The 12,703-nt window shown below is 37.5% G+C and overlaps 1 protein-coding gene and 1 long non-coding RNA gene across 4 annotated transcripts in view; one reads left to right on the top strand and one right to left on the bottom strand.

Moving 5' to 3' along the window:
- LOC144286758 (uncharacterized) overlaps positions 1–12,703 on the bottom strand; it is a 180,153-nt gene that overhangs the window by 77,791 nt on the left and 89,659 nt on the right. The gene's annotated exons all lie outside the window — the stretch shown is intronic.
- Positions 3,429–12,703, top strand: part of KCNJ16 (potassium inwardly rectifying channel subfamily J member 16) — a 70,380-nt gene continuing 61,105 nt past the window's right edge. Inside the window, exon 1 of the mRNA XM_077853636.1 lies at positions 3,429–3,566. The gene's annotated coding sequence lies outside the window, so the exon portion shown is untranslated. The remainder of the gene's footprint in view (positions 3,567–12,703) is intronic.

Raw genomic sequence — 12,703 nt, 5'->3', positions numbered from 1 at the left:
GGCCAGTGATGAGGAGAACCTGGGACGCTCACTAGCTTATGTGACTTTGAGGCCAACTTTTTCAAGGCTCATATTTTTATTTGTAAAATAGGAGTGATAATTTTGTATGACACATGAGGTTATAAGGATTAAACAAGATAACATACTTGAAGTGCTTAACCTAGTGTCTGACCTTTATAGCAAAGGCTACACAGGCAAAAGCTGCTATAAATAGCTCAAGATGGTTGTTTCCCTGTGAGTTTTTCTCTCTGTGCTCATTCTCTTTTAACTAGTTGGCAGTAATGGATTTGTGGCTATTCTGGGGAAAAACGAGGACATACAGAACAAACCTAGTTTCTATTCCTTTATCATGATACAAGCTTTTTCTCAGAAAATGCCTGAAACAAGTGCAATTCAAATGTATAATGAGAGGGTTCATTATTTACTAATAGTTATGTAACTAAAGTAAAGGCCAAAAGGACCAGGGCAGGATGTCTTACTGCGTTTCTTGGTTTACTAGGCTTAGTGGTGAGTTCTCATTTTTAGAGTCTGTGTCATTAGTATAGAATTTGTGTAATCATGAGAATGAGCCCTCAAGGAGAGATTTGTGCTCCCTAGAGAATGGGTACCCTGACTTAGCAAAAAAAGAGAAGAAGACACTTCATGTGGCTCTGCAGTTCTGTGTCTCATTCTGTCCACCTCTGCTGCTGACTGAGGCTGGCTTGAAGTAAAGAGATACTAATTCCTTCCATACATAGAGCAGGTGCTCTTTTTTGAAATTTGGATGGATGACAATTAATATTTTAAAGTCCCTCTAACGCATAGTTGACACTCCTGTGCTTTGGGGAGTTTTGACCCGTTTTGGCACTGTTACCTTGCTGCATGGGCGCCTGTTCAAACAATTCTCGGGTTTCACTGAGCTTATGGTTTTCCATCTGGTTGTTTTGGAACAACTTCCTTTTGTCCACTGACCAAACCAACAAATAGTAAAGGATCAGGAACAAGAATACTAGGATCCAGGTGCCAGAATGGATGTATTTCTGTGACAGGATCCTGCTTCATTTTTAGTCAGAGCACACATTTTTTCCATGGCTCTGAATACCACCATCACCATCCCAAGGGCCAAACTAATGAAGCAGCCTCCATGTAAAGATTCTATACTCCACTCAAAGCCATTTGTACATGAGACATTTCTAACTCACTTCATCAAGAAACCACAGTATTTGTGATGGGGGAAAATTCTGCACCTGAATTGCAATGTATGTATTTGTAGCTCCATTTTCAGAGATAGGCCTGATTAGCATATCATAAGCCAGCAATATTACTGAACATCAGAATGACACATTATACAGTCACCTTTAAGGTGAAATACTTTGGCTGATTTCATTCTAACCCATTAAATTAAAAACCATCTGATAGTTGGTTTGCATGTTAAAAAGAAAGAGCAAAGGAGGACATATCTAAAGTTTTAGCTTATTCTCATAGAATAGTAAATTACAATGAAACTATAGGACAAAAACTTATCCAAGGTCATGGAATTTCTAGTCTGGAAAAAAAAATCTAAGGTTTGACTTTTGGCTTATCTTAACTTTGCCAATAAAACATTGAAACGAGGGGAAGTGAAGTGGCATCTCAAGATCACAGATGAGTAAGTGGCAAAGTTGAGACTATGAGCTAGATCTCTCAATTTTAAGACCAGTTTTTTCAAACTATGTAGTCAGGTTGTGACTTCTTTTCAACATCATACAATTCAATTTTATGTGATTTAATAAACACTTACTATTTTCTACACCTAGTTAGCGCTTACCATCTCATATGGATACCCTCTGAAACAAGACTCAACTGGTTAATGAGATTTAATGAAATGGTCCAGAACTTACTTATTATTTTATTTTAGAAATCATCCCCCCAAGAGTTCTATCTCATAAATATATGTGTGTGCTTATATATTGTTATATATATACAATATCTACTATATATATAATTTTATATATATATATAATTTTTAAACATTTTTTAAGGATAACTGTTTGAATGATGGGAAAGGTCATGAGTCATAACCACCTATCATAATGTACTACAGAGGTGAAATACCTGTTTTTTTCTGTGCACATTCTTCTTCACAGAGGCATGCTAGGAAATTGTTATTAGTAGAAGCTGTTTTGTCCATTCCTGACTAATTTGAGAGAACTGGTAGCAATCTGCTTCCCATTATATGCTGATGCATGGAGATTGGCGCTGTCATAGCACAAGCTATGTCTGCATGTTTAGATGACTCAACAGTTTGACTTTGCCAAGTCAATTCATTAACACGTTCTTTTACTGATATGTGCAGAGTGCTGGCTAAGCGTCAGGCATCCAAACTGCGTTCCCCAATCATGCTAGGATTTTCCTTTCATATGCCCAAGTGGAAGTACAGAAAACCATTAATGGACTTGCACTGAGGAGTTAACCTGGCTATGGGACAAACCTATTTGAAAGAGAGGCACTGACCCCAAATATAGGTAACCAAAGAAGAATAGAAAATCCACACTCTCTCAGGACAAGTGGTAAAGTACCAGGAGACCAGCCAATAGGTGGAATGTCAGCAGGTTTCAGGTAGTAGATTCAAGCAAATCATTCAAGATCACAGCATCCAAGACAGAGCTCAGAAATGCTTACAGATTAGACGTATCAGTACGCGAAGCTGAGTGTGAGTGAGGAAATTAGCAATTAACAAGAGCATCTATGTCCAGCTAAACAAATAAAATACATAATAATGTAAAATAAATAGTAAAAATCTGCTGGAGTAGAAATGATGAGAAATCCTGGATGTATTTTCTGCACAATGGTTATACGCTATTTTTATCTTTATCTTTTTTCCTTTATACTTAAATCATTTTGACCCACATTTAGGAGTGGCTAGTCCCACCACTAGACTCTTCTATATCTTGGCCCCTCTCCTGGAGGACCTAACTGTACAATACATTACCTGTCACAAGCTTAGAACTTATCAGACAGGAGTGCTTTTGACTGATTGTTGTTCCCTGCCCTCCTCCAGTTACTGATACCTGAGCTGGGCCGAATGAGCTGGATTTGGGACAGTGCTGCTGAAGTGCATAACTTGCACAATTCAGTTTCCTACAGTTCATTCATCTGCAGTTCTTTCTCTCCCTTTTAAAACAAATCACCTTAGGCACTATTACGGGCAGGCCCTGATGCCATACTCTTAATAGCTTGGTTATGTTGGTAATTACAATCATATGAGAGAAGTCTCCCATGTAGAATATGACAACAGCAACCCAGTAAGGGCAGGACATTGGTAATTTGAGTTCCCACTTTAAAAAGAATCTGATTTTTTTAAAACGTGTTTTCCTTCTCTGCTTAAAACTTCAGAAATTTCATGAGCAATGTTGGAGAGTTGGGGTAGTTACACAACATTCAAATTTCAAGCTCTGATAATCTCTGATCTCTAGGAAAAAAAGAGAAGAAAAGAAGTGACTCACCAGCCATCTATGGTTTATGGAATTGTGTTGTGCTACTCTGAGAAAGCAAAATATATTGGCTCCGTAAAGGAAATGGAAACATTTGTCTTCAAAGCGATGTAGGTAAGATGGTTTAATACTGTCCATGAAGCCATGTTCTCTCTCTGAAACATCTGCTGATTTTCTATTAACTGGAGAAAGCAAATATTGTTCTCACGTGGTATCCCCATTTGATGATTCAAGCCAAGTTTGCCCCGGAAGGGGCCTGTGATTGATTGATTGATATTTGCTTATTTGTATTCAAGAAAATGAAGAAACACACATCCCTAAATGTGAAGTTTAAAAGGTTCTCTAAGATTTTTACTTTATTTACAATGGCAAAGAAATCCTGTTTAGTGAGTTTATTAGCATGGAGAATCCAACTCCTCTGTTGTTTTACTTTTTAAAAATTGTGATCCTAGGTCTGGCTCTTTCCTGTGTTTCTCATCTATCATCCTAGCTGATCAACACACAGCCTCTGTCCCTGTATGACACAGTTACCTGTTGCTTTTTGTTTGTGTGGAGGCTTTCGGATAAAATATCAAGAGATTGAGACTTTCAGTGAGTCTTTCCAAACTCGGCTTTCTTTTGTTTCCAGAAGTCTGCATTCTTTTGATTCTATAGAAGTGGTAGGGTTTTACCCTAGTTTAATCTTGGCTCTCTGTTTCTGGTTTGACATAAACGAGGTCTTCTTAAGTGGCTATAAAACTAATGCATATTATTAACACAAAACATTCTCAGGGGCACAGGAAGTTTTGAAAGTGACCTTTGGTACTGCTTGTCTTAACCAATTCCTCAGGAATCAATTTAATCACAGAAGGGATGTTTACAAGAAGATCTGCAATGTACATACGTGTGTGCATATTTTACAGGCTGTTTTCTTGGATTAGCATTAAAAACATGCTGAAAAAGAGGCCAAGCATGGTGTGGGTGTTCCTGTTATTTTATATTTATGTTGGATCCTTGTAAAATCTTTTCCAAAGAGTGAATAAGATTCCTAGACAGAGAAGATTCTGAACTCTGCACACTATTGAAAAACCAGATGAGATATAGTGAAAAGCATTTGCTTTGGGTATTTTGTGTGAGTGGATTAGTGTCACAGACTTGGAACAACAACAAAACAACAAAACAGTAACAACAAAATCCAACTGTAAAGGAAATTAGAAAAGAAGATTTCAAGGATAAGAAATTTTCAGAATGTAGCAATGCTAAGTTGATATGCTATAGAATACTGAGATTAAGATCTGGAACAAATAGAAGAATTATAAAAACAAAAAACAAAAACAAAACCTAGCAGGATAGAAGATGGAAGAGGAGTTGGAAGGATAACATAATACAATCAATCCGATCAATTAGGCACTCCATCATGCAAGAAGAAAGGAAGCTCTTGATCAATTTCTTCAATTCCACCATAATTATGGTCCTCTAGCATGAGTAGGGGAATGGTACCATTGGGGCCAATTAATGACTATAGAGGTAGAATGATATAATATGTCAACACAACCCTGAGCAGCTATCTGGAAATCTCCACAAGATGAGAAAATCTTGAACTCTTCATTTGACTGTTTAGGTATTAAATAAATATAATGTGAGAATATATAGTCAGTCCTGCTGTAACACATGTTTTGAAAATGTAAGTTAGTTCCAGTACATTTGCTATACAAGGAAACAATGTGAGCATAATATGAAATTTGAGCCAGCTGTGTGTTTGCCTAGATGTGATTTTGTCCTCAAGAAACACTAGGTGAGTGAAAACAACTGTACTACCTGGTCTGAGTGGCACAAAAATACACAAAACCCACCTGCACAATCCTTGGACATCTACCCATCATTTCAGTGCACCACATGTGTTACGGACTCATGCACCCATCCTTGGTCTTACAACTTTCCATTAGATTTCAGATAATCTTCCTTCTACCACTTTGTAATAACTCATAATCTATGAACCTTTCTTCTGATGTCCACGGCCACAAGGAAACCTCAGGCCTTTCTCAAGGCAAATACCATATTTATTGTAGTATTTATGCATTCCTTAATACTGAGAAGTGTAAAAAAAAATTTTTTTTTAAAAACCAAACAAACAAAAAACAAACAAACAAAAATACTGAGAAGTGTAAAACTTGGCCATTCCTTCTGTTAGGGTTCTACTTTTTTTTTATTTCATTTTTTAACATATTACTGACCAAACTTTTGAGTATTATGCCCCCACCCTGTTTTCCTCTAAGTCCTTCTTTTCCCCCTAGATCATGTGTAGCATGGTGATCTTTAAGAACACTCATGTCATGTTACAGCAGAACCACTACATCAGAGAGGAGAACTCATGGGTGATGGGAATGGGGGAAGGGAGGAGGCACAAAACACTTTCATGTGTCAGGACTCCATGCCCAGAAGGTGCTCTTTCCTATGAAATACAAACTGTTCACTATCCTCCCTACATTAGCAGGAAAACCTAAACATGTTACTTTGTCTTCATTTGCAAATTTGCCCTCTGGTCATTTTATTCCTAATTCTCCTGTGGCTTCATTTACCTGGGATGAACCTAACCAGTTGGCAGTGCCTCACACTTTGAGATGGGTTTTCCAAAGACCAAATGGACCATTTTCTTGTCTTTTCAAAGAGAGCCACACAGGAAGGAAAACAAGAAATTCAACTTTTAAGCTGGGCTATTCATGGCCTTTGCTAAATCCTGGCAAAGAATCATGGTTTTTCATTACGATTCATCTCACTGATTTCCTAATGGAATGAACTGGCCTTTTCATTAAGGCCATAGGAGAGTGAAGTTGGGTTACCCAAGTCATTAAGTGCTGTTATCTGATGAGTGAAAAATGGATTACTTTTCAGTATGCATTTGGGGATCCCTGTGTTTTCTTTTACTGGGTTCCATTTTGTGAAAATTGGTTCAAGGGGAACGAGAAGGTCAACCTTGCATATTCAGTCCTGCCAGAACAATGTATGTCTTTCTGCTCTGTGGGCAGGCGAAACAAAATAGATGGGTTCAGTAATCGGAAATGTAGTGCTAATATTCCTATTTCCCATTATTAAGAGAGCGTAGCCATCTCACCCACTCAAGAACATTTTATTCCTGTAAATAACAGGAATGTTACTCCATTAGTTTCTTAGCTCTTCCATCAAAGCAGACAGACACACATACACACATGTACACACAGTGACATCTCTTTCTTCTACCAAATCCCACTTCATAGAGATTACAGTTTGCATAAGAGAGGAGAATAGTTTCATTTAAACTTCCTCCTAAATTCACTATTAAGAATATAATGCTAACACTGAGCTTATTAAAATACTCTGGATAAACAATGTAATTACATCTTTGCTGTAATATGAGTGCAAATCAGCATAAAAACACCTTCTGTGATTCATAAGTTATTGAAATGAACACTGTACATTTACTTATTTGGGATAATATTAAATATAATCTTACAAAGTATTATTTTATGCTTACAAAGTATTATTTGGGGTAATATTAAATGTAATCTTACAAAGTATTATTTTATCTTACAAAGTATTTATTATTAATGTTTTATTTTATCTTATGAAGGTCCAATTTTATCTTATTATACTTTTAGTCTATAGCATAGACTAAATGGTTTGCATATCCAATTCATTATATTATTAAATTTCAAATAAGAAGGAAAAATAGCAGGGATTGGGATTGGGATAAGGTAGCACATAGGCCGTTAGATACAACTTCAAGTATCTTCATTACATTCAATCTATCATCTAGGTATTTTGTATATATAGTGTTAAATATTAAGATATTTTGTAATGTGTGTTTTTGTTGTGGGGAAGAGAATGTATTAATACTTAGCAACCTGCTTTTGAAACTCATAGATCAGAAAAGGAGAAACTATGAATACACTTTCTAGAATAACTGTGTGCAGAGGTTTGTCTACACAGTTCTGCTGAATTTTGGCCTCTTCATTTTTGGCCTTGTGAATCGATGCAATAGTTCAATGTGAAATATGGTGCTTTCTAAGCTGGATTGTGATTTACAAGGTACCAAATTAATGGCATTATAAATAGAGTCAGTCAATTTATTGTAGGAAAAAAAAAACATTCAAGATGTATTTTATCTTCAAACAGCACTATAGAAATCTACAACCAAATGCAAGATTTCCAAACCAGTGAAATTTCAAAGTAACTCCTTCCATCTCAGTCTCAACTAGATCTCTATTTTATATAGTATTAGCAACCTGTAGAGATAGCAATGGGAATAAGGGATCTACAGAAATGTACAGAAATCTTCCATTTTGAAGAGTAATAATGGCTGGGAACATTAGCATATGAGCCATAGCAAATAACTTTGAAGACTATAGAAGTGTGACTATAATTTTTTGGTGTCTAATCCAGCTCTAATACTGAAGCTAAAGCTTCAAATGGCTACTTTGACTTAAAAACAAAAACAAGGGGTGCCTGGGTGGCTCAGTCGGTTAAGCTTCTGCCTTTAGCTCAGGTCCTGGGATTGAGGCCCACATTGGCTACCTGCTCAGGGGCGAGTTGGCTTTTCTCTTTCCTTCTCCCTCTGTAATCGCTCTTGTTCTCTCTCAAATAAATAAATAAATAAAATCTTAAACACACACACACACACACACACACACACACCCAAAAAACAAAAACTGAATTGATCAGTCCTTTCATCTTGATATAAACACACAGTCTTTTGTTGATTTATTCATTCACTCATTCATTAAGCATGTATTTATTTGAGCCCATGCGACAGTGTAGGTACTAGCGTTAGTCATTGATTTTGCAGTGTAGACAAAACAAAAGACAATCCCTGTTCTTATTTATGAAGCTTCATTTAATATGGAACACAGAAATTAAATATTTAGAAGAAATAATGGTGATCATCCAACCCTACCTTGCATACCAGAAAACAAAGCTACAAAAACATAGTGTCTTGACAAGGGTCATAACTGTGGTTCATTTTCAGTCCAGAGGTAGAACCCAGTTTTCTGACTTTCTGGTAACATTGCTTGTACATTGGTTGCTTGTACTTAGTTGATGCCATTGAAAAATATTTTTCTCATTAAGAAGCAAAGAATCTTCAGCAGAATTCTTCCCACATACTCAGATCATGAAAAATCAGAATTATCTTTGGCTCTTCTCTGCTTTATTGCTTAGTTTTATCAACTGCTAAATAACATAAAACCATTTTTATTCTGTTTATTTTTGCCTAATTCTCTCTCTACTCACTAACTTCAGCTCTCATTAATAAATGACTCCTGATTTGTTCAACCCCCTTTTTTTATGCGCCTCCCCCACGCATTGTCTTTTTCTACTCAAATTTGTGAGCAGATTCCCATTCTGACTCTGGCCTTTGGTTGGCCCCACATTGCCTACCACAGCGAACACAGGATCCTCTGTGAAAGATGAAATTCTCCCAGGATCTGGCACCGCTTTTTTCAGCAGTTGCTTCATAGGAGGTGCCCCAAACCACATCAACCTGTAACACTGTTTTCTCCCCAATAGTTTCTCTATTCTGTCTTTGTTCATGTTTTTCTTTAGGTTCAGAATACGTGCATAAACTTTTATACCTCTTGAAAATTCATGAAATTACCACTTGAGTGCAACTTTTGCTGATCACCAGTGGATTAAATTGTCCGTATGTTGATCTCATACCAGTTGGGTTTGTGCTTCTTTTAAGCATTCATATTACCTAAAATTCAACCTTTTTTTAAAAAAAAGATTTTATTTATTTATTCTTTCACGAGAGACACACAGAGAGAGGCAGAGACATAGGCAGAAGGAGAAGTAGGCTCCCTACAGGATGCCCGATGCAGGATTCGATCCCGAGACCCCAGGATCACCCCCCACCCCAAGCCAAAGGCAGATACTCAACCACTGAGCCTCCCAGGGACTTCAGATTCAACAGTTTTGTTGTTGTTGCTTCCATGCTTATTATATTGTCCTACTAGACTAATATCCCTTGAGGAAAGGCAGGGGACCATGTCTTATTTTAGTCCATTAACAGTAGTGTTAGGAACACTATACACACATTGCCTGGTGCTCAGTAAATGTGTGTTAAATAAAAAAATAATAATTTAATTATTTATTCATGAGACACAGAGAGAGAGAGAGAGAAAGGTAGAGACACAGGCAGATGGAGAAGCAGGCTCCATGCAGGGTGCCTGACATGGGACTCGATCCCGGGTCTCCAGGATCACCACCTGGGCCCAAGGCGTCGCTGAACTGCTGAGCCACCCGGGCTGCCCTAAATCGAATGTTATATATGCATATATATAAATTTTTAAAAATTTTATATAAATTTATATTATTAAATAGGTTATAAATTTTATATATAAATATAAATTTTATATTATATAAATAGGGTTAAGTCAAGATATATATATATGTATATATATATCTTGACCTAACCTATTCCAAAAGATGAGGATGCTTTCCTATCTTCTGCCCTATTCTTTTTTTTCTCCTCCCTCCTTCTAGAAAAATTCAGAAATTCTAATTCTACATCTGCTTTATTACATAACAGGTATGAGATTCAGTGAAAAGATTCAAGGAGTTATAATTTAGTGATGTTTCTTTACTGGTTTGTGAGTGATCCAAAAGTCCTAGGAATTTGAGTATATTCAAACAAGTAAACAAGTAAAATAGGCAGAGAATGGACTTTATCACAAGAATATGAGCTATAATATGAAACTCAAATGAAACGTGGTCAGGGTTTGAAAGGACCCGAAGGAGCTGGCACTGACCTTCACATGGGATCTCTCAGGGAATCTAGAGGTCAGGCAGGGGCACTCTGCAGCTGGGTACTGGAGGCAGGCTGAGAAGTTCCTTACAGATGGAAATCCATCTGAGTTGGGTGAATTATTTAGCACACACTGAATAATCATACAAAATCTTATGCGAAGAAATAAATTTACCCAATACATTTGTCTTACCTTGAACTTTAAGTCTGTCAAAAAGAGACTATCTAAACCAGATATTGAGATTTTCCTTATAACTTAGATGTATTTGCCTATTTTATTAACTGTATTTAGAACCAGAGATGCAAAAACTGATCTCTAGTGGCTATAATTTGAGATGATTTTGCTTTCATCTGGGGGGCGGGTGAAATTCAGTCCAGGACTCCTCGTTGATATCTAATCAAGACAATATAATTTTTAAACTAAAGAAAGATTTGCTCGGCTGATACCTAGACAAAAACAAGTGGTTAAGATCTCTGGTTCTATAGCCAGACTTCCTGGGGCCATTATTGATTAGATATGGGGTCTTGAGCAGGTATATAAGACACCGGTGCTTTCCTCAGCTTACCCACTGGTTAAGTGAGAAAAATAAGTGAGTTAATACATCAGAAGCATTGAAAGAGGTCCCTGCTACTATCATGCACTCAGTAGGTATTTATTTCTTTTATTTAGATACTAATTGTTATCACTTCAGTAAAAATATGCACTTGGAAATTTTTTTAAAAATTCAGAAAAACAGAGCAATGTTAAATGTGATTTATACAGAATTTAACATGTTTCTGTAGACATCATCTTAAATTGTTTCATTTGAAATGACAGCAACTTACGTGAATATAGTTCTTTCATATCTTGTACAAATCACCCACTTTGGGAAACAATAATTTCATCATTAAAAAAAAATCATTGGGAGTATTTGGGTGGTTTAGTCAGTTAAGTGTCTGACTCTTGATTTCAGCATAGTTCATGATCTTGGGGGTCCTGGGATGGAGCCCTGCCTCGGGCTCTGGGCTCAGTGAGGAGTCTGCTTGGGATTCCCTCCCCCTTCTGCCTACCCCCTCCCGTCCCCACCCCCATGCACGCATGCATTCTCTCTCTCTCTCTCTTAAATAAATTAATAAATCTTTCTAAAAATCATTCATTGGAATATCATACATTGTCTTACGAAAATGCTGAAATGAGTTGTTCCTTGACAAAACAAATTCAAGTCAACTCTTTCCTTGACTCTTTCCTTTTTCTTCTGCTTCATATACATTCTGGAAGGCTGGAACATATTAAAATGCACAGAGCCCTTTAGTATTTAAACAGAAAAGAAAGGAAGAAATGAATAGGGGAGGGAGGTAGGCAGAGAGAAAAGGAAGGAGGAAAGGATGGAGAAAGGAAGGAAGAGAGAGAAGAAGGAAGGAAAGATGGGAGGCAGGAGGAGAAGGGAGGAAGACAGCCTGGCAGGGGAAATAGTTGAGCAGAGACTTATTTCAGGAGTCGAAGTTGTAGTTCTCATTACAATATGAAGCATTTTGATGTGTGGTTTGGGGGACTCGCTGGGTGAACTTTATCTTTACAAAAGCCAAAATCCCGTTTGCATAAGCAAAGGAATCCCATTTCAGTTATATTCCCTCTGGAATTTCAAAAGTTCTCAAGTTCTCCCTCCTTCAATTACAAACATCAGTTCAGTCAGGGTTTTCATCGGTGGTGCAGAAGAAGTTAAAGGACATGTGACTCCAGGAGACCAAACAAGAAGATAGACAGACTCACTGGAAACGTCTAGATTTTGAAAAGTACCTGATGTGGAAAAAAATTGAAAGGGACATCGGAATGGAAAATTGCTTTGCTGGCTTCCTGTTCTCCTTCCTGCTAAGGTGGGATTAGTTACCAGCTGTCAAATGAAATATCACTTTTAATTCTTACTTAGGGGGGATGGGGGGAGGAAAGCATAGGAAAAAAAAAACTGACTTGGAAGGGAATGAGGCAACAAGAACCTTCCTTTCTATAATTCATCCCTGAAGTTTGACAGAGGACAAAAGGGCACAAGCACAGAAGGACAAGACTCTGCCTCCAATGGGAAAAGTGAGGAAGAAGTGAACCAACTGGGCAGGTAAATGGGTCTCCCTCAAGTTTTTCTCCTAATGAAGTAATTGGTGTGGTAAGGAAGTTAGGGGATTTGGAGCTTGAAGTATCCAGGTAATTACCTCAAATCTTCCCGAGGATAGACAAAGACAGGATTAATAAAAGCAAAAATGGTCTCTCTCTAAAAGGAGGGTGTCTTTGGAAATCCAGTGAGCCGCCTTTGATGTGATCCTCATTCCCTCAGAAGGCACGCTTCCTTGAGGAGAGTGACAGCTTCTCAACATACAGGCGTTTGTTGCACAGGATCAGGATTTGCCTAATGCTTGGGCATGCCTTCAAATGTTGCATCACATCTGTGGCATGCTTGCCAGTTTAGAAGGCTCTCTGCAGGCACAGTTTCAGTTAATGCCCACAGCACGGTATCAACCTTAC

The sequence above is a fragment of the Canis aureus genome, chromosome 16 (genome assembly GCF_053574225.1).
Source record: "Canis aureus isolate CA01 chromosome 16, VMU_Caureus_v.1.0, whole genome shotgun sequence".
NCBI classification, from domain to species: Eukaryota; Metazoa; Chordata; class Mammalia; order Carnivora; family Canidae; genus Canis; species Canis aureus.
Note: the sequence above shows the minus strand (reverse complement) of the source record. Positions and strands in the feature narration are given on the sequence as shown.